We start from the raw sequence: 22,081 nt of genomic DNA, 5'->3' as shown, positions 1-22,081 counted from the left end.
AAGATGGCCACTTTTACTATGTTGATCCTTCCAATTCATGAGCTTGAGAAATCTTTCCATCTTCTGAGATCTTTAATTTCTTTCCTCAGAGACTTGAAGTTTTTGTCATATGGATCTTTCACTTGCTTAGTTATGGTCACACCAAGGTATTTTATAATATTTTTGAACTATTGTGAATGGAGTCGATTAATTGTTTTTCAGCCTGTATATCCTTTGAATAAAGAGAGGAAAGATACTGATTTATTTGAGTACTTTTATGTTTAGACACTTTTTTTTTTTTTTGCTAAAGTTGTTTAATAGCTGTAGTGGTTCTCTAGTGGAATTTTTGGGGTCACTTTATATTATCATATCATCTGTAAATCATGATATTTTGACTTCTTCCTTTCCAGTTTATATCATTTTGAGTTCCTTTTGCTGTCTAATTGCTCTGGCTAGGATTTCCAGTACTATATTGAATAGGTAAGGAGAGAGTGGGCAGATCTAGCCCCTGATTTTAGCGGGATTGCTTCAAGTTTCTCACCATTTAATTTGATGTTGGTCACTTGTTTGCTGTGTATTGCCTTTACTGTGTTTCTGTACGAGTCTTGAATATTAATCTTTCCATGACTTTTAACATGAAGGGGTATTGAATTTTGTCAAATGCTTTCTCAGCATCTAGTGAGAGGATCATGTGGGATTTTTTTTTTTGAGTTTGTTTATATAGTGGATTTCGTTGATAGATTTCCATATATTGAAGTTTCCCTGCATCCCTGGGATGCAGCCTACTTGATCATGGTGAATTTAGATATGTTCTTGGATTTAGTTTTCATGAATTTTATTGAGTATTTTTGCATCAATGGTCATGAAGGAAATTGGTCTGAAGTTCTATTTCTTTGTAGGGTCTTTGTGTGGGTTAGGTATAGACATAATTTTGGCTACAAAGAATGAGTTGGTGGTTTTCCTTCTGTTTCAATATTGTGGAATAGTTTGGAGAGTAGTGGTATTAGGTTGGTGGTTTTCCTTCTGTTTCAATATTGTGGAATAGTTTGGAGAGTAGTGGTATTAGGTCTGATATAATTTTACATTCAATCCATCTGGTCCTGTGCTTTTTTCTTGATTGGGAGACTTTTGATGACTGCTTCTATTTCTTTAGGGGTTATGGGGTTGCTTAAATGGTTTATCTGATCCTGACTTAACTTTGGTACTTGGTATCTGTTGAGAAAATTGTTCATTTCATTCATATTTTCCAGTTTTGTTGAGTATAGGCTTTTGTAGTAGGATCTGATGATTTCTTCAATTTCCTCGGTTTCTGTTTTTATATCCCCCCTTTCATTTCTTATTTTTTTAATTTGGGTACTCTCTCTTTGCCCTCTAGTTAGTCTGGCTTAGTTAGGGTTTATCAATCTTTTTGATTTTCTCAAAAAACCAGCTCCCGGTTTTGTTGATTTTTTGTATAGTTCTTTTTGTTTCTACTTGGTTGATTTCAGCTCTGAGTTTGATTATTTCCTGCTGTCTACTCCTCTTGGGTGAATCTGCTTCTTTTACTTCTAGAGCTTTCAGGTGTGTTGTCAAGCTGTTAGTGTATGTATGCTCACTCCATTTTTTTAAGAGGCTCTCAGAGGTGTGACTTTTCCTCTTAGCACTCCTTTCCTTCTTTACTTGTTATGTTTGTTTGTGTTGTGACTTCATTTCAGTTAAATTCTAAAAAGTTTTTGATTTCTTTCTTTTTTCATCATTGAATAGAACATTGTTCAGCTTCTATGTGGCATTATTTAATGTAGAGTTATATACATCAGTTCACCATACTCTTCACATTCTCATGTAAATACAGATGATAATGATAAGGTAATGATTGATAACCACATATACTTCACAGTCCTTTTTGAACAGTCAATGAAATAAGATCAAAAGAAATCTCTCTCAGTACTTAGAATAACACTTAAATAACAGTAGCTATTTATATACCATAATTATGATACTTAAAAATAATTACCATATTCATTATACTTTTAAGCCTTCTATTGAATAGAAGTAATACTGTGCAAATGCAAATACATATGTTTTTTCCTAAAAGTTCTGGTGATTTATAATTATGATTTTCAGTGGTTGTGCCACTACAATCCCTTTTGATTCCTTTGTTCAACTTTCTCCATAGTGTCTTTGTTTTTGTAGCTTTTGTTAACATAGAGAAAGGGCAGAAAACAAGACAAGCAGCTGCTTAAAATGCTATTCCTCCATGGCAGGAGGAAAACATTCTTCTTCCATTTTGACAGATCAAGTAATATTTTATCTATCGTGGGAGAGTCTAAACTGCATAGGTATAAGAATCTTAGTTGGTATAAGAGTTAAAGCCATCATAAATAACATTTTTTATTCTCTTTGAAGATTCCTCTTGATACATTACATCTCTGAGAAGTTGTTAGAGCTTATTTAGTGACATGCTTCACGTTCCTGCCAAATTCATCCCATCAGCTGAGCTATGTGAGGGTATGGGGAAATCAAATAGATCAGAGCACTAACTTTTGTTCACGTTTGACTTATATTACAAAATTTTTTCTGTATACTCACAGCTTAGCCATAGAAAGTGGACGGTAGGAATAGAGGCATAAATCAATATTTTTTTTAAAAGCATTAAAATTCTTTTCCATTTAACAAAAATGGAGAGATTTCATCACATTTTTAAAAACACTTCAGAGATTGCATATGCACCATGCTAAAACACAAAATACAGGTGTGATGACTGTCTTCCAAACTATGCAATTACTCTCTTGTGGAGTACAGCTTTGCTGCCTTGGAAAACACTGTCTCAGCCGGGTAGAATAAGATTCTCATCTTAATATCAATGTGTTCCCTAGTACCTGGGAGAGGAGCTAGAACACATAAAGTCAAGGAGGAGGAGATACAGTATGAAGAGACTTCATCTATATAACTACAAGCTTTTCAGATGGTGCTGATTGGAAGAGGAGTACCCACACCCCTGTAAGTAACCCCTCACACTTAAACTCCCAAAGGAAGCCCAAAAAATTAATCATTATTTACCGAGTGCACATGAACCATATTTTCATTATCCATTCATCAGCCAAGGGACAACAAGGTTGCTTCCATTTCCTGTGTATTGTGACTAAATACAGTGAACATCCTTGAGTGTCTGTGGAGTAGGAATTGGATTATTTAGAAATATGCCAAGAAATGGTATAACTGGCTTATATGGTAGATTTATTTTTAGCATTTTGAGAAGTCTCCACACTCATTTTCGAGATGCAGAGCAAGCTTGCAGTTATGCCAACAGCAATGATTTATTTCCTCAGAGTTCAGTGATGAAGAGTCATGGTGCCAAAACAGAGCTCTCTTCCTGGCTTCTAGATAGCTTTTTTTTCTTTAACTATTATCTCATATAATTTTTTACTTGCCCATGAGCAAGGAAAAGAGCATGGGTTTCTCTTCTTCTTAGAACACTGACTTTACCATGCGTGTCCCTCCTTTGTAAAATAATACCGATCTAACAATATTCTAAAGTTCTCATTACTAATTATCACTACACTGAGATTTGTATTTTTGTGTAGGAAGATAAGGCAGACAAAAATTATCCAGTCCATGTATTTAAGAGACTTGCCATATTTCTATGTCCATACATAAAGCCATCAGTTTCTTCCAGCATGTTCCTCTTATGGTATCCTCTCTATTGTGAACAGTATGTAAAGCTTTCTATCCAAAATTTAAAGTGTAGAATAATTCTAATCTTTCCTTCCTTCTCCTCTCTCTTAATCCAAATATAATTTATAAATCAAATTCTTTTATATTCTTCCTAAGACAGTTTATAAATTATATCTTTTCCTCTACCTGAGACAGTTATTCACATTTAATCTAGACTTTTAACAGCCAGCAGCTAACTTTCTTGCTTTTTAAAAAAAATTATTGGATAATCTCTGTATTTACATGTCACATATTACACCCACCCCCACCTCCCCTCCCTTTTCACCCTCAACTTGTAACCATGAAGGTGCTCCCTCTCCCAATCACCCTCTCCACCTTAGTGCTTTGGCTAATGATGATGTTGTTCTTCCCATGAGGGTGAAAATCTTTCAGCTATTTCAGTTCTTTCTCTATTTTCATTGGGGTCCCCGTGATCAGTCTGATGTTTAGCTGCAAGTATTCTCATCTGTATCTATATGGCTCTGGGAGAGCCTCTGAAGAGACATCCATGTCTGATTCCTGCCAGTAAACACTTCTTGGCATCAGCCATACTGCTTTGTATTGGTGGCTGCATATGCAGTGGTTCTCCAGGTGAGACAGTCTCTGTAGATCTTTTCTTCAATCCCTGCTCCTCAATTTTGCCTTGTATTTTCTCCCTTGTTTTGTTCTCCCTTCTAAAAGGGACTGAGGCATCTACATTCTGGTCTTCCTTCTTTTTAAGCTTCATATAAGTTCTGTGGATGGTTTCTTGGGTGTTCAGAGCTTATTGGGCTAGTATCCACTTATAAGTGAGTACATACCATGAGTATTCTTTTGTGACTGGGTTACCTCACTCAGGATGATAGCTTCAAGATCTATTCATTTGCCTGGGAATTATATGAACTCATTGTTTTTAATAGTTGTGTAGTATGCCATTGTGTATATATACCATAATTTCTGAATCCATTTCTCTGTTGAGGGATATCTTGGCTCTTTCCAGCTCTGGCCATTAGAAATAAGGGTGCTATGAACATTGTTGAGCATGTGTCCTTGTTAGATATTGGAGCTACTTTTGGGTATATGCCCAGGAGTGGTATAGCTGGGTCCTCAGGTAGTACTATGTCCAATTTTCTGAGGAACTGCCAGACTGATTTCCAGAGTAGTTGCACCAGTTTGCAATCCCACCAACTGTGGAGGAGTGTTCTTTCTCCACATGCTTGCAAGCATCTGCAGTCACCTGAGCTTTTGATCTTAGTCATTCTGATTGGTATTCGGTTGAATCTTAGGGTTGTTTTGATTCCTTTAGGTGCTTCTCAGCAATTCAATATTCTTCTATTGAGAAGTCTCTGTGTAGCTCTGTACCCCATTTTTAATGGGATTCTTTGATTCTCTAGGGTGTAGCTTTTGAGTTCCTTGTATATATTGGATGCGACCCCTCTATCAGATTCAGGATTGGTAAAGATCTTTTCCCAATCTGTTGGTTGCCGTTTCGTCCTTTTGACAATGTTCTTGGCCTTACAGAAGCTTTGCAATTTCATGAGGTCCCATTTGATAATTCTTGATTTTAGAGCATAGGCCATTGGTGTTCTGTTCCTGAAAATCTCTCCTGTGCCTATATGTTCTAAGTTTTCCCCCACTTTCTCTTCTATTAGTATCAGTGTACCTCATTTAGTGTGGAGGTCTTTGATCCACTTGGAGTTGAGCTTTGTACAAGGAGATAAGAAGGGATCAATTTGCATTCTTCTGCATGCTGACTGCCAGTTGAGCCAGCACCATTTGTTGAAGAGGCTGTCCTTTTTCCATTGAATGATTTTAGCTCCTTTGTCAAAGAAAGTGACCATTGATGTGTGGGTACATTTCTCAGTCTTTGATTCTATTCCATTGGTCTACGTGCATGTCTTTGTACCACTAACAGGCAGTTTTTTTTTTTTTTTTTTTTTTTTTTTTTTTTAATCACAATTGATCACTAATAGAGCTTGAGATCAGGGATAGTGATTCTGCCAGAAGTTTTTTTTTTTTTTTTTATTGTTGAGAATAGTTTTTGCTATCCTGGGTTTTATATCATTCCAAATGCATTTGCAAAATGCTCTTCCTAACTCTCTGAAGAATTGAGTTGGAGTTTTGATGGGGATTGCATTGAATTTGTAGATTGCCTTAGGCAAGATGGCAATTTTTACAATGCTGGTCCTTCAAATCCATAATCATGGGAGATCTTTCCTTCTTCTGAGGTCTTCTTCAATTTCCTTCTTCAGAGGCTTGAAATTCTTGTTATACAGATCCTTCACTTGCTAAGTTGGGGTCACCCCAAGGTATTTTATATTTTTTGTGGCTATTGTTAAGGGTGTCGATTCTCTAATTTCTTTCTCAGCCTGTTTGTGTGTTGAGTAGAGGAAAGCTACTAATTTGATTGAATTAAATTTATATCCAGCCACCTTACTGAAGTGTTTATCAGCTGTAAAAGTTCCCTGGTGGAATTTTTAGGATCACTTAAGTATACTATAATATCATCCGCAAACAGTGATATTTTAATTTCTTCCTTTCCAATTTATATCCCTCTGACCTTTTTTGGTGTCTTATTTCTCTGGCTAGTACTTCAAGTACTATATTGAATAGGTAGAGACAGAGTGGCCAGCATTGTCTAGTACCTGATTGTACTGGAATTGCTTCAAGTTTCTTACCATTTATTTTGAAGCTGGCTACTAGTTTGCTTTATATTGCTTTTACTATGTTTAAGTATGTACTTTAAATACCTGACCTTTTTAAGACTTTTAGCATGAAGGGTTGTTGAATTTTGTCAAATGCTTGCTCAGAATATACAGAGATATTCATGTGATTTTTTTTCTTTAAGTTTGTTTATGTAATGGATGACATTGTTGGATTTCCATATATTAAGCCATCCTTGCATCCCTGGGATGAAGCCTACATGATCATGGTGAATGATTGCTTTGATGTGTTTTTTTGGATTTAGTTTGCAAGAATTTTTGAGTATTTTTGCATCTATGTTCATGAGGGAAATTGGTCTAAAGTTCTCTTTCTTTGTAGGATCTTTCTGTGGTTTTGGAATGAGTGTAATTGTGGCTTCAAAGAATATTGGGCAGTATTACTGCTGTTTTTATTTGTGGAATAGTTTGGAGAGTATTGGTATTAGATCTTCTTTGAAGGTCTGATAGAATTCTGCACTAAACCCATCAGGTCCTGGGCTTTTGTTTGATTGGGAGACTTTTGACGACTGCTTCTATCTCTTTAGGAGTTATGGGGCTGTTGAGATGGTTTACCTGATCTTATTTAACTTTGGAACTTGGTATCTGTTGAGAAAATTGTCCATTTTATCTAGTTTTTTTTAGTTTTGTTGAGTAGAGGCTTTTCTGATGATTTCTTGAATTTCCTCAGTTTCTGTTGTTCTGTCTCACCTTTCATTTCTGATTTTGTCAATTTGGATACTCTCTCTGCACCCTCTGGTTAGTCTGGCTAAGTGCTTATCAATATGATTGACTTTCTCAAAGAACCAGCTCTTGGTTTTCTTGATTCTTTGTATAGTTCTCTTTTTTCCCTCTATTTGGTTGATTTTGCTTAGAGTTTATTTCCTGACTTCTACTACTTTTGGATGTATCTGCTTCTTTTTCTTCTAGAGCTTTCAGTTGTGCTGTCAATTTGTTAATGTATGCTCTCTCCAGTTTTTTCTTGGAGGCGCTCAGTGCTATGAGTTTTCCTCTAAGTACTGCTTTCATTGCATTCCATAAACTTGTGTATGTTTTCTCTTCATTTTCGTTAAATTCTAAGATGTCTTTGATATCTTTCTTTTTTTTTCCTCGACCAAGCTGTAATTGGGTAGAGCATTGTTTATCTTCCATGTGTACATGTGGGGTTTTTGTTGTCATTGTTGTTGTTATTGAAGACGAGCCTTAATCCATGGTGATATGATAGAATGCATATAATTATTTTGATCTTCTTGTATCTTTTGAGGCCTGTTTTGTGATCAACTCTATGGTTAATTTTGGAGAATGTGTCATGAGGTACTGAGAAGAAGGTATATTATTTTGTTTTAGGATGAAATATTCTATAAATGTCAATTAAATCTATTTGGTTCATAACTTCTGATAGTTTTACTGTGTTTCTGTTCATTTTCTGCATCCATGATTTGTCCATTGATGAGGGTGGGGTGTTGAAGGCTCCCACTATTATTGTTTGTGGTGTAATATATGCTTTGAGCTTTAGTAGAGTTTCTTTCATGAGTGTGGGTGCCCTTATATTTGGAGCATAGATGATCAGGATTGAGAGTTTCTCTTGATAGATTTTTTTTCCTTTGATGAGTAAAAAGTGTCCTTCCTTGTCTTTTTTTGTTGAATTCTGGTTGAAAAATCAGGTTTGTTCAATATCAGGATGGCTACTACAGCTTGTTTTTTGGGACCATTTACTTGGAAAGTTTTTTCCCAGTCTTTTACTCTGAGGTAGTGCCCGTCTTTGTTGCTGAGATGAGTTTCCTTTATGCAGCAAAATGCTGGATCCTGTTTGTGTATCCAGTCTGATATTCTATGTCTTTTTATTGGAGAATTAATTCTATTGATGTTAAGAGATTTTAAGGAATAGTGACTGCTATTTCCTGCTTTTTTTGTTACTGGTAGAATTATGTTTTTATGCTTTTCTTTTTGGTGTTTGTTACAGGAGGATTAGTTTCTTAATTTCTCTAGGGTGAAGCTTCCATCTTTGTGTTGGTGTTTTTCATCTATTATCCTTTGTAGGACTGGATTTGTGGACAGATATGTGTATAAACTTGTTTTTGTCCTGGAACATCTTGGTTTCTTCACCTATGGAGACTGAGAGTCTTGTTGGATATAGTAACTTGGGATGGAACTTGTTTTCCCTTAGGGTCTGTATGATGTCAGTCCAGGATCTTGTAGATTTCATAGTCTCTGTTAAAAAGTCTGCTGTAATGAGCTATTAGTTATATAGGCAATAAATTCTCAATTTCTCTCTCTCTCTCTCTCTCTCTCTCTCTCTCTCTCTCTCTCTCTCTCTGTGTGTGTGTGTGTATGTGTGTGTATGTATGTGTATGTGTGTTTCTCTCTCATTCTGTAATCATATTCTCTGTTGTACAGAAGAAGCCTTTGGTTTCATGATGTAACATATGTCAATTGTTAGCCTTAATGGTTGGATTACTGATATACTATTCAGAAAATCATTTTCTATGACTATTAGTTGAAACACACTTCTTACTTTTTCTTCTAACAGATTCAGGGTATCAAATTACCTACTGATGTCCTTGATCCATTTAAAGTTGAGTTTTATGCAAGATGAGGTGTAAGGGTTTCGTTTCATTTTTCTTTGTGTAGCTATCTGATTTGAAAGTGCCATTTTATGATGCTGTTTTATTCTATAATATGTATCTTTGATGTCTTTTAAAAAATTCTGGTACCCGTAGGAGTATGGGCTTCTATCTTGGACTTGCATTCTTTTCCACTGATCAATTAATCTTTTTTTACATCGGCAATATCCTATTTTTATTACTATGGTTATATGTATCTATTGAAATCATTGATGGTAATACCCCTACCAGTGTTTTTATTGTTCACAATTGCTTTGGTTATCCTGGGAGTACTCTGCTTACAAAATAAGTTTTAGATTATTGTTTTTAATTTTTGTTAAGAATTGTGTTAGAATTTTGATGGAGGTTGCACTGAATTTTATATTACCCTTGATAAACTGTCTATTTCACAGTATTAATCCTACATTCCATGAACATTGGAGGCCTTTTCATATTCTAGTATCTTCTCTCTTTCTTTTGTGTCTGAAAGCATTTACTGTACAAATATTTTACTTACTTCATTAGATTCATTAACATATTCCTGAGTTTATTGTACATAAAACAACTTCTGAGCAAATGCTGTTAGCTAAGGCCTATAAGATTTATTATATAATTTGAAAAAAGTGGTGGTCCCAAAGAAGCTCCTCAGTGGTTAGCAGCCAGTAGGAAGTCTCAAGTGTCCTATCCCCTGATAGCTGCTGACACCTTATTGCTCCATGTATATTTAGTGTTTATAGATTCAGAGTATATAGAAAGCATCACTTCTCCTTTCCCTTGGCATTGCTGCTGTCAGCTGAGGAAATGACTAAAACTTCTCATGGGATGTGGTTCCTGAGAAGTAATTTAAAAATAAAAAATTAAAGCCAACTTTAGCCACCTTGAAGGACTGCTTTAAAAGTCATGGTGCCCTTTGACGACTTCCTGTTGGAGAAAGGAGCCCAGAGCTTATCTACATGTGGCTATTCTATTAATATGTAATGACTCTTAGGACAGGAAGAAAATGGAACTGCATTTCCTTTTGGACAATTCCAGCAAATCTGAAGAAGGAAAACAGCTTCATGTTAATGATAAAGGCTACTCTTGGGAATCTAACCAAAGGAAGGTTACAGAAGCAATATTTGATGGTATATGAACAAAGCATACATCATCATTTCATGGTTATCAGGAGAAAAATATCTTCAAGGCCAGCTCTGTATTCTTCACAAAAGAGTTCATTTGCATTTCAAGGAAGGACAAGGAAGAATTCTCCTTAATGGAGACTATTCTACACAGACCCTTTGGCTTTCTCAGAGAGTATGAGCCATCTTATTTCTAATGGCATTGGCTTTCTCCTTTCCATGTACAGGATGATAACCATCTCCCCTAGGATCTCATTCTCACTGCTCAGAAAATCCACCTCTCTAAAATATAAATCTAATTGTAACTGACATTTAGAAACCGCAGTTTCTGAAATCGGTGACTTCTCATTTGAACTGAGAAGGTAAAAACAGACAAATGTTTAGCATCTGCTTCACTCTGTGATTCCTTTACCTTGGGTCAGGCTCCCAGCTGTATCTGCAAATGACTAATGCACATGAATCACTTCTCATATGTGGATCTAAACACCCGTGATATCTAGCCTACCTTGTTCTTCTGCAAGGCTTAAGTCATAAAAGGTAACTGGCTTATTTTATAGATGTCTTGGAATCCAAAAATAGTAAAACCTTACAAGATTGATGACTCCTCAAATGACAGTAATTATGGATGATGGGCATCCAGAACCTTTAGAGAAGTATGTTGGGTACTAGATTGTTTTCTTCAAAAAAGGACAGTGATTATAGGATCACCTTGCTGAATCAGAATTGTGATAATGACCAACTAAAGCATATTTTGCCAAGGACTTCATAGCCTGATGTAGAAACTTATTCTTTGAAGTGGAAGAGGATTCTTTGGAAAGTCAATTATGTCAGATAATGTTTTGCTTGGACAAGCACATAAAGATGTGCTTTTCTGAAGTGGACAGAGGTGAAAAGATGTTTCACTAAGGTAGAATTGTGAAGGAACATTTTGTGGAAGCAGACACAGGTAAAAGGATCTGTTTTTGCTAAAGCAAGCATGTGAAATGACACAGGATGTATTGGTGCACCTAACATTGCTAAGTTGAGCTCCTTTTGTCTGTATTCCATAGAGAGAAATGGACAAACTTCTGGTGGTATTCTGGCAGATTCTTGCTGTTTCCATAGACTCAATGTACTTGCAGAGTGATGTCAACTGATACATACTCATATAGAGTTTTGCAAAGACAGACCCATGTGCTGAGGCAAGAGATATGGTGAGTCAAAACCCGTAGAGGACACGTGATAGTTGGAGGGAGTATAGATAAAGTTCAACTGACTGTAAGAGGGCTTGCTTGTAGAGCTAACTCTGCGAAGCTATTTGGTCTCATGTCTTTGCTGTCCTTTGCTTTGTTGAGAGAGGCACAGCTAAGAACTTTTCTTTCTGTTCCTGTTCCTGATTCCTCCTGCTGACTCCTGCCTATTTGGCATAGGACCAGCTGTCTCTGCTAGGTCTGCTGGTTGGTGTTTTCTATCTCAACTATACCAAACCGGATGGCTGGTAAATTCGTGAAGTGTTTGTGAGTAAATTGAGCCGCTGCTGCTGACCTGTGAACTAAACTGCTGATTCCTATGCAACACAAATGGAAACTGGCTCCAAAGAACAATTTCTAAACAAATCCAATTTTCCTGTACCTTTCTTTTCTACTACCTCTGGTGGGTAGTGGGCTAAAAGGGAGGTTGAAGCATTTAAAAACCATCATTAAAAGTAAGCTTTGAAAGACTTAAAATTATATTATATAAAAATTATATTATATTATTATATTATATTATGTAAAATTATAGATGACACTATCATGTCATCTGCAAAGAGTGATGTTTTTACTTCTTCCTTTCCGATTTGTATCCCTTTGATTTCCTTATGCTGTCTAATTGCTCCGGCCAGGACTTCCAGTATTATTTTGAATAGGTAGGGGGAGAATGGGCAGCCTTGTCTAGTCCCTGATTTTAGTGGGATTGCTTCAAGTTTCCCACCGTTAAGTTTGACGTTGGCTGTTGGTTTACTGTATATTGCTTTTATTATGTTTAGGTATGGACCTTGGATTCCTGTTCTGTCCAGGACTTTTAACATGAAGGGGTGTTGAATTTTGTCAAATGCTTTCTCAGCATCTAGTGAGATGACCATGAGATTTTGTCCTTTGAGTTTGTTTATATGGTGAATTAGATTGATGGATTTCCTCATATTAAACCATCCCTGCATCCCAGGGATGAAGCCTAATTGATCATGGTGAATGATCATTTTGATGTGCTCTTGGATTCAGTTTGCAAGGATTTTCTTGAGTATTTTTGCATTAATGTTCATAAGTGAGATTGGTCTGAAGTTCTCTTTCCTTGTAGGGTCTTTGTGTGGTTTAGGAACGAGGGTTATTGTAGCCTCAAAAAATGAGTTATGTAGCATATAAATCACCTTTGTGGGGATACAAATTAGAAAGAAAGAAGTAAAAACATTACTCTTTGCAGAAGATATGATAGTGTACTTAAGCAACCCCACAACTTCCACCGGAGAACTCCTACAGCTGATAAACAAGTTCAGCAAAGTGGCTGGATATAAAATTAACTAAAACAAATCAGTAGCCTTCCTATATTCAAAGGACAAACATGTGGAGAAAGAAATTAGGGAAAAGATACCCTTCACAATAGTCACAAAAATTATGAAATACCTTGGTGGTGTGACTCTAACTAAGCAAGTGAAGGACCTATATGACAAGAACTTAAAACCTCTAAAGAAGGAAATCGAGGAAGATCAAAGAAAATGGAAAGATCTCCCATGCTCATGGATTGGAAGGATCAATATTTTAAAAATGGCCATCCTACCAAAAGCAATCTACAGATTAAATGCAATCCCCATCAAAATTCCAACACAGTTCTTTATTGAGTTGGAAAGATCAATGTGCAATTACATCTGGAATAACAAAAGACCTAGAATAGTGAAATCCATCCTCAAAAACAAGAAAACATCTGCGGCAATCACTATCCCTGACCTCAAGCTATATTACAAGGCAATTGTGCTGAAAACTGCATGGTACTGGTCCAGAAATAGGCACGTGGATCAATGGAATAGAATAGAAGATCAAGAAGTGAGTCCTCATGTATATGGTCACCTGATTCTTGACAAAGGAGCTGTAAACATTCAAAGGAAAAAGGACAGCCTATTCAACAAATGGTGTTGGTGCAAGTAGCACTCAGCATGATGAAGAATGAAAATAGACCCTTTCTTATCTATTTGTACAAAGCTCAAGTGTAAGTGGATCAAAGATCTCCACATTAAACCAGATACACTGAAACTATTAGATGAGAAAGTAGGGAAAACCTAAGAACACATAGGCACAGGAGAAAATTTTCTGAACAAAACACCAATGGCTCAAGCTCTAAGGTCAAAGATTAAAAAATGGGACTTAATGAGATTGCAAAGTTTCTGTAAGGCTAAGGACATTGTCAAGAAAACAAAACAGCAGCCAACAGAATTGGAAAAGATCTTTACCAACTCCAAATCAGATAGAGGTCTAATATCCAAGGTATACAAAGATCTCAAAAAGCTAGACACCAAAGAATCAAACAACCCTATCAAAAAATGGGATACAGAGCTAAACGTTCTCAATTGAGGAATATCCAATGGCTGAGAAACATCTAAGGAAGTGCTCAACATCCTTAGCCATCAGGGAAATGCAATTCAAAACAACCCTGAGATTCCACTTTATACCAGTCAGATTGGCCAAGATCCAAAACTCAGATGACAGCAGATGCTGGTGAGGCTGTGGAGAAAGAGGAACACTTCTCCACTGTTGGTGGGGTTGTACACTGATACAACCACTCTGGAAATCAGTCTGGCGATTCCTCAGAAAATTGGACATAGTACTACCTGAAGATCCAGCTATTCCACTTCTGGGCATATACCCCAGAGACACTCCAATATACTACAAAGATACATGCACCACAATGTTCATAGCAGCTCTACTTATAATAGCCAGAAGCTGGAAATAACCCAGATGTCCTTCAGTAGATGAATGGATACAAAAATTGTGGTACATTTACACAATGGCATACTACTCAGCTATCAGAAACAATGACTTAACCAAATTCTTAAAAATGGTTGCATCTAGAGAATATCATCCTGAGTGAGATAACCCAGTCACAAAAGAACAGACATAATATGCAGTCACTGATAGTGGGATGCTAACCCCAGAGGCTCGGATTGCCCCAGAAACAACTCACAGACTGTGTGAAGTTCAAGAAAGAAAGAAAAGAAAATAAAGCAAAACAAAACAAAAAAGAATTATGCTCAATCCTTACACACCAAGAAAACGTTGACTAATTCCAGGTTACATCCTGTTTTACATGTTCTTTTTGCTCATTTTTAACTAGTAAGACCTTAATGCAGAGTATCAAACCTTGAAAAAAAGAAGAAAAAAGAAAAAGCCAAGCACTGACAAAAATGTATTTGTTTACATTTATGCAAAAATGTTTAAAGTTTTTTTCTTTTATCTTTGTTTTTTAAAATAAAGTTTAAAAAAAAAGAAATAGAACTCCTTATCTTTTTATTTACAATTGGACTTAGTCCACAGGGGACAAAGCTGACAGGAGAATGAAGGACAGGGTGTGAGAAGGATTAGAGCATGTATTCTGTCATTCGCTCTTACAATACCCACATGGGCTACTAGCCACAGCTCTTACTCAATTCTAGTAACATTTTCCTCCAGTTACTGTTCAGCCTTTATGATGCCAATGACTTTCCTATTGCCTATTCCTAAATAGTACTCTATGATCATCTTTGTAAATATTCTTTTCATCAAACTCTAATTATCTTTTAAAATATGCCATGTTTGACTCAAAACTCTTTTTATCCTATAGTTCATACTTCCTTTTTTGCTAAGATGAACATAGTGCTATCACCATATAAATCATCACTGCTAAGTTACAGATTAAGTTTATTGACAAATATGTGCTTGTACTGATTGTGTGTGTGTATGTGATTTATTTTTATTCAATGTGTTATGACTGTTTGCCTGCATACACATAAATGCAAAATGTGTGCATGTGAGTTTATGTGTGCATGTATGTGTATGTGCCTGGTACTGGCAAAGGCCAGAAGAAGGCATCATATCCCCTGGACACAGGAATTACAAGCAATAGAGCTGCCCCACATGAGTACTGGAAACCAAATCAGAGTCCTCTGCAAGAGCTGTAAGTACTCTCAACTAAAGAGCCATCTCATTTCTCCAGTTCCATTACAACAAATATTTGAATGTAATATAATATATTTTTCATGAAAAAAACCTTAACCTTGCCTATACATTTCATATAATTTATCTAAAAATGAAGCAGGATCTGGTGTATTGTAACTGTTCAGTAAATATTTGACGAGTGTTAATTTAAAATAAAAAAATATATCTATATTATCTCTATCTAGTTGGCTCTTTTTTAAACAAAGGAACTTCACGAATACTCTTTGACCTATTGTTAAAATAAAGTTTTCAGACATAATTTTGGCACACCCGAAATATTTACTAGGAAAGTATGAAGCAGCTGTGTCTTATACTAACATCTACTTTCTCTCACTTCAGGGCTAAGAAAAAGGGAGCATTATACATGGCAGTGATATAGAATCATAAGACTAGAAAAATAAAGGGAGTGATTGTCTACTGTGTACCTTCTGTGTTTTGGTTCTGAATTGGTGATATTCAAGTATTTACAATATTATTTTTCTAGCAATGAGGCAATATGTATGTTACCTTTTTATTACCATTAGCTTTTAATACTATAACAAATAACTAAGAAAATCAACTTAAAGAAGAAATAATTATTAATTTTATGAGACTTTTGGATATAACTACTGTGCTGTTTGCTCTGAATATAGGAAGTGATCCTCAGTCTGTGAAGAACTGGGAAAGGGCTGATATTTTTACCCATGTTAAAAAGTAACAAAATAGCTTGTCAGTTTCATAGGTACTGAAAGAATAGACAGGACTCCTGAGAGAAAGAAATCAGGGCAATAACACTATCTAAAAGATCGGTTTTTAAACTGGTTCCTGGTTCCTTGAGACTCAGTGCCCAAAACAGCAGTGTAAAGAGTGTCATGTAGTAGTTGAAAGGGGTAAGTAAATAAATAATACCACAGATTACTTGAAAGTAATAAATGACAGGAGACCAAGAAGTGCTTGCTGACCGGGACTTGAAAAGCTGTTTTCTGAGAGACTCTGCCAGAGCCTGACCAACACAAGTGCGGATAAAATTGTTATCCAACCATTGGACTGAGCACGAGGACAGTGTTGGGAGGCATAATAACTAGCAGGTGATCTTCCTGAGGTGGACTGCTTCGGATTATAATATAATCTATGGAAGATTTGATCTTATTAGGGAAGGCCAAAGGATGATTCATTTTAGGAAAGATTCCTCCTATTAATATGCTTTTCCTATTATTATTAAACATATATAACAATAACTAGGTTTTAGCCCACCACTTTGGAGCAGACCTCTGTAGATCTATGAAAGTGTACTGTCTTGTAGTGATGCTATATAGACAAATAGATGACTTCTTAAGACTTAATGATGATCCTATAAAAATTACTAAAATTATATGAGTGATTATTAGGCTCTTTCATACTCGGACTGTTATTAGGTCCTCTTCTGATATTCAACACTGTAGTGAGAAGTCCTATGCAGACTTGATGCCCCATTGTAGAGGAATGCTAGTGCAGTGTGGGTGGCTGGGGGAGCACCCTAATAGAAGCACCTAATAATAAGTGGGTATGGAATAGAGGGTTGCAGAGGGAAAACCAGAAAAGTAGATAACGTTAGAAATGTAAATAAATAAAACATCCAATTTAAAAAATTAAAAGAATCTGGAGACTTCTTGAGACAATGAATTCCAGAAGGTCCTGTTAATTTCGAATAGCCTTCGATAACAATTTCCTGTTGAACTATATCCATACTTCCACTACAAATGAAGAAATCACAACAGCCAGGGTGAGGAAGGCAGATACCTGTGAGTTTAGAGCCAGTTTGGTCTAGGGAGTGTTCCAGGATAGCCAGGACTACACAGTGAGGCATTGTCTTGAAAAACAAAGAAACAAACACAACAAAACAACAACAGCAAGGAAGGGAGGGAAGGGAGATAATAAGTATAATATTACTTAAAAAACTGAAAACTTGATAAGCTTGAGAAATTGGAAACTTGATAAGCTTCAGAATTCAATCCTGAATACTGTCCTAAAGTTATTGTACACTTAATATTATTTATATACTAAGTGGATTCTGTAGCAACAGTTGGTGATCAAAACAATAGTATTCCTGCAACAAAATATATGAATTCATATTAAATGGGATTAATTAAAATATTATATCCTATTAGGACATGTCAGACTTTGGTATCAAATTAGTTTGATAAATTTTAAAAAATAGAGCTTTTATAGATTTTTGGTATTAAAAACAAGAGATTTGATCCCTATGTTAGCTAAATCATCAGAGGCTCACCCAGTCACAATAAAAACAACTCCCACTGCCAGACCCAGGGCATTTGTGCCTAGGGTTGCAACTCAGTCTCACTTCTTCCAAACCTTTCTGACCTTTAAATTTGCCTAAAATTAAAATCTACCCATCTCAGTGGTAAGAGTTAGTGGGAAGGATATAAGGAGAATAAGACCTAGCCCAGAAGAATTATAGATAATAGTCACCTGCTGACATTTTCACACACAAAAAATATGGAACCCACATATTTTGGAAAACAAACTCAGAGACCATTCTTCTAAAATACTAAATTTGAAACCTAATTGACCTGAAGGTAAGATCAAAGCACCTACTGTGTTCTCTGTGACCTAGCAGACCTTCATATCTCTTTTTGCTCAACGGCCTTCTGTTTGTCTCCCTGTTCTGAGCTGTCTTGATTCTTAGATTTTGCCTATGCTTTTTTCCCTCCCCATTTCTCTGTTCACCTTTAACAATTTGAATTTACTTATGGTAATATAGATCAAGGATATTGGCAAAAAGTGAGACCAAATTGCCTGCATTCAGTAAAATTTGTCCTATATATAGTAACAGTTCATTTCAACTGTCAAATTTATGATTTCCTGAATTGTTTGGATGTTTCTGATAATGCCTATAGAAAATTATCTTGATTTGGGTAATTGAAGTGGGAAGACTTGCCCATTATGGGTGGCACAGTGCCACGGCATGAGTTCTGGACTTTATTTTAAAAAAGCAAGTGAGCAGAGCATAAGCATTGATCACTCTCGTTTTCCTAAGAAGGATACAATGATTAGCGAAGTCAGGCTCCTTTTGCCTTGACTTTTCTGCCATAATAGATTTTACTGTTGAGCTAGAAGATGAAATAAGCCCTTACTTCCTTGAATTGCTTTTGTCAGGGCATTTTTATCCCCGCAGTTGAAAAATGAGTAGGGAATATAGCACTAGTTATATCACTTATATGTAAACATTTGCCTTGAACAATAGGACTCTTGTAACTATATCTTAGTTCTACATTGTGTAAGTGAAAATAACATTTAACTCATGTTATGATAAAAAGAAAACATGTGGAAAATAACAATTTCATTTAATACTTATTATTAATTTGATAAATAGATAATTATTACATTCCATATACTGTGTATAATAGCAAAGCCTAGGAACACAGTGATGGGCAAGAAAGACCCGACCCTGTTCGCATTGCTTATAGGTAATGTTATTGCACCATGAGAACTCTAGGTAACTTCTATCTCCCTTTAAAATACTCAGTTAAGAGCTTATTATTTGCACAATAGGTGCCCATAACATCCCAATTCACGTTTAGGATCATTTAACTTATTATTTCTACTAATTTATTGACTTTACTTTTTAGATGGTGAGCTTGTGGGGCACAAGAGTCTGTTGTCTACTATTGGCACCTATAATATAGTCAAGACTGAAGAAACATCTGGTAAATGAACATATAGTTAGATAAAAAGAAAGAAACTAATAAAGGAGGGAGGAGAAGAGGAAAGAAGAAGGGAGGGAGTGAAATGGGAAGGGGAAGTAAGGAGGGGAGATATGAAGGAGCAAAGACCTTTTAATTTTTCTCGATGCAGAAACTAGTTCTATGATTCACTGTATGAAAAGTCATGGCATTTGTTGCATAAGAAGGATTTTTAAAAAGCTTAAAAACTATCCTCTTTATCCCTATTGCTCTGTAGTATAGCATGAGGTCAGGTTTGGTGATTACCCCACAGGTTTTTATTATTATTATTATTATTATTATTAAGAACTTGGCCAGAGCCTTACAGATATAATGTGGATACTTGCAGACAGCCTCGGACTGCACAGAGACCCCAATGAACACTTTAGGTGAAAGAACTGAAGCATCTGAACGGGTTTGCAACCACATTGGAATAACAACAATATCAACTAACCAGACCCCCCAGAGCTCCCAGGGACTAAATCACCAACCAAAAAGTACACATGGAGGGACCCATGGCTCTAGCTGCATATGTAGCAGAGCATGGCCTTGTCTAGCATCAACGGGAGGAGAGGCCCTTGGTCCTGTGAAAGTTTGATCCTCCAGCTTAGGGGAATGCTAGGATGGAGGAGCAAGAGTGGGTAGGGTGTTGGGAGAGCACCCTCAAGGAGGCCGAGGAGAGGGGGATGGGGTTTTCAGAAGGGAAACCGGGAAAGAGGATAACATTTGAGGTCTAAATAAAGAAAGTAACCAATATATATATATGTATATATATATATTCATATATATATATATATATATATATATGAATTGTTTTCATTATTCTGCTTTTTTTCCAGATGAATTTTAGAATTACTCTTTCCATGTCTTTGAAGAATTCTGTTGGAATTTTGATAAGAATTTTGTTGAATCTGTACATTGCTTTTGGTGGGATGGCCATTTTTACTATGTTAATTCTATTAATTCATAAGCATGAGAGATCTCTCCATTTTATGAAGTCTTAATGAATTTCTTTCTTGAGAGACTTGAAGTTAATTTCATATAAATATTTCACTTGTTTGGTTAGAGTTATCCCAGGATATTTTATATTATTTATGACTACTATGAAGGGTATTGTTTCTCTAATTTCTTTCTCAGCCAGTTTACCATTTGTATAACAGAAGGCTACTGACTTATTTGAGCTAATTTTATATCTAGCCACTGTGATGAAGTTCTTTATCAGCTGTAGAAATTCTCTGGTATAATTTTTGGGTCACTTATGTATACTATCATACCATCTGCAATTAGTGATACCTTGACTACTTCTTTGCCAATTTATATCTCCTTAATCTCCTTTTGTTGCCTTATTGCTCGGGTTAGAACTTCAAGTATCATATTGAATAGATATGGGAAGAATGGGCAGCTTTGTCTTGTCCCTGATCTTAGTGGGATTGCTTCAAATATCTCTCAAATTAATTTGATATTGGGTGTTTGTTTGCTATATATTGCTTTTATTATGTTTAGGTTATGGGCCTTGAATTCTTAATCTCTTTGATACTTTTAACATGAAGAAGTGTTGTATTTTGTCAAATGGTTTAATGAGATGTTCATGTGATTTTTTGAATTTGTTTATATAGTTGATGATGTTAATGGATTTTCGTATATTGAACCAAGCTTTCATCCCTTGGATGAAGCCTACTTGATCTTATTGATTAATGGTTTTGATGTGTAAAACACTCTGAGCCAGAATTGTTCCTGACTGAAAGAACAGCAGGGATAAAAATGGAGAAGAGCCTGAGGGAAACAAAATCCAGTGACAGGCCTAAATTGGAATCGAGTTCAAAGAGAGGCCACAAGGCCTGACACCATTACTGATGCTATGGTGTGCTTATAAACAGGAACCTAGCATGGACTCTGGGAGGTCTATCAAGCAGCTGAGAGTCAGATGCAGATACTTACACCCAACCAGTGGGCAGAAGTTACAGACTTCTGTAGTTGAATTAGGGAAAAGCTGGAAAAAGTTGAGGAAGAGGGCAACCCCATAGGAAAACCAGCAATCTCAACTAATCTGGACCCTTGAGATCTTTGACACTGAGCCACCAACCAGGCAGCATACACCACCTGATATGAGTCCCTAGACACATAAACATCAGAAGACTGCCTGTTCAACCTCAGCAAGAGAAGATGCACCTAACCATCAAGAAAATTAAGGCCCCAGGGACTGAGGATATCAAGTGAGGTAGGGACATCCTCTTGGAGATAGTAGGAGGAGGTGTAAAAGGAGAAATGAAGGGCATACCAGGAGGAGGATAACGACTGGACTATTTTAAAAAAAAGATAAAAAAAAAATAAGAACTATATTATTATCTATAGATATTGTAGTATTTAGTATTCACATTACAATAATATTTACTATTATTCCAGGTCCTCATTGGCATTTATACATAAACATTCACTAAAATAATTTATTTTCACTAAATATAAGATCATAAGATCATATTTTCTAGTGAAGCAATAGAGGTGCTTTGTTTCATAATGTTTCAATCATTTGCTCAAACATTTATCATAGAAAGTAAAAATATACAAATCCTCTCTCCTATGCTTTTGAAATGTATGTTGCATTGTTGTTACCTATGCTCATTTGTACACACACACATCTCGGGACTTCTTGCTGCCACCCACCTGGATCTCAGGACCCATCCATCATCCTGTTCTTGGACTCCACAGTCTCATTACCTCCGGATTCTGACAGTCACCCTTCTGCTCACAACTTCTATGAGACCAACATTTTTATATTCAAAGTTCACAGAAGACATATTTGTTTACTTGTATGGGGTTTATGTGACATAAAATTCTCTAGATGCATGTATTTTAGTTAAAATGGAAAAAATGCATTATTTCATACATTGTGCATATTCGCTGGACTTTTCTTGCTCACCCACTTGCTGATGAGACAGATATTTCTTCTTTGCTGGCATGGACAGTACTGAAATATGGGAGTGCAAATGCCATTTTGACAGAATGGTTTCACTTTCTTTGGATGTACACCTAGATGAGGGTTATGGGATCGGATGGTGGATTTTATTTTGATTTTTAGAGAAAATTTTTCTTATCAGAAGGTCTGGGCAGAAA

At 36.1% G+C, this 22,081-nt stretch overlaps 1 protein-coding gene across 2 annotated transcripts in view; it reads right to left on the bottom strand.

The window, feature by feature from the left end:
• The window catches only part of AGBL4 (AGBL carboxypeptidase 4), a gene marked incomplete at both ends in the record, with an annotated part of 1,110,674 nt that overhangs the window by 730,597 nt on the left and 357,996 nt on the right, over window positions 1-22,081 (bottom strand). The gene's annotated exons all lie outside the window — the stretch shown is intronic.

This window comes from Micromys minutus (genome assembly GCF_963924665.1).
Source record: "Micromys minutus genome assembly, chromosome: 9".
In the NCBI taxonomy this organism is placed as follows: Eukaryota; Metazoa; Chordata; class Mammalia; order Rodentia; family Muridae; genus Micromys; species Micromys minutus.
This window is presented reverse-complemented; position numbering and strand designations above follow the sequence as displayed.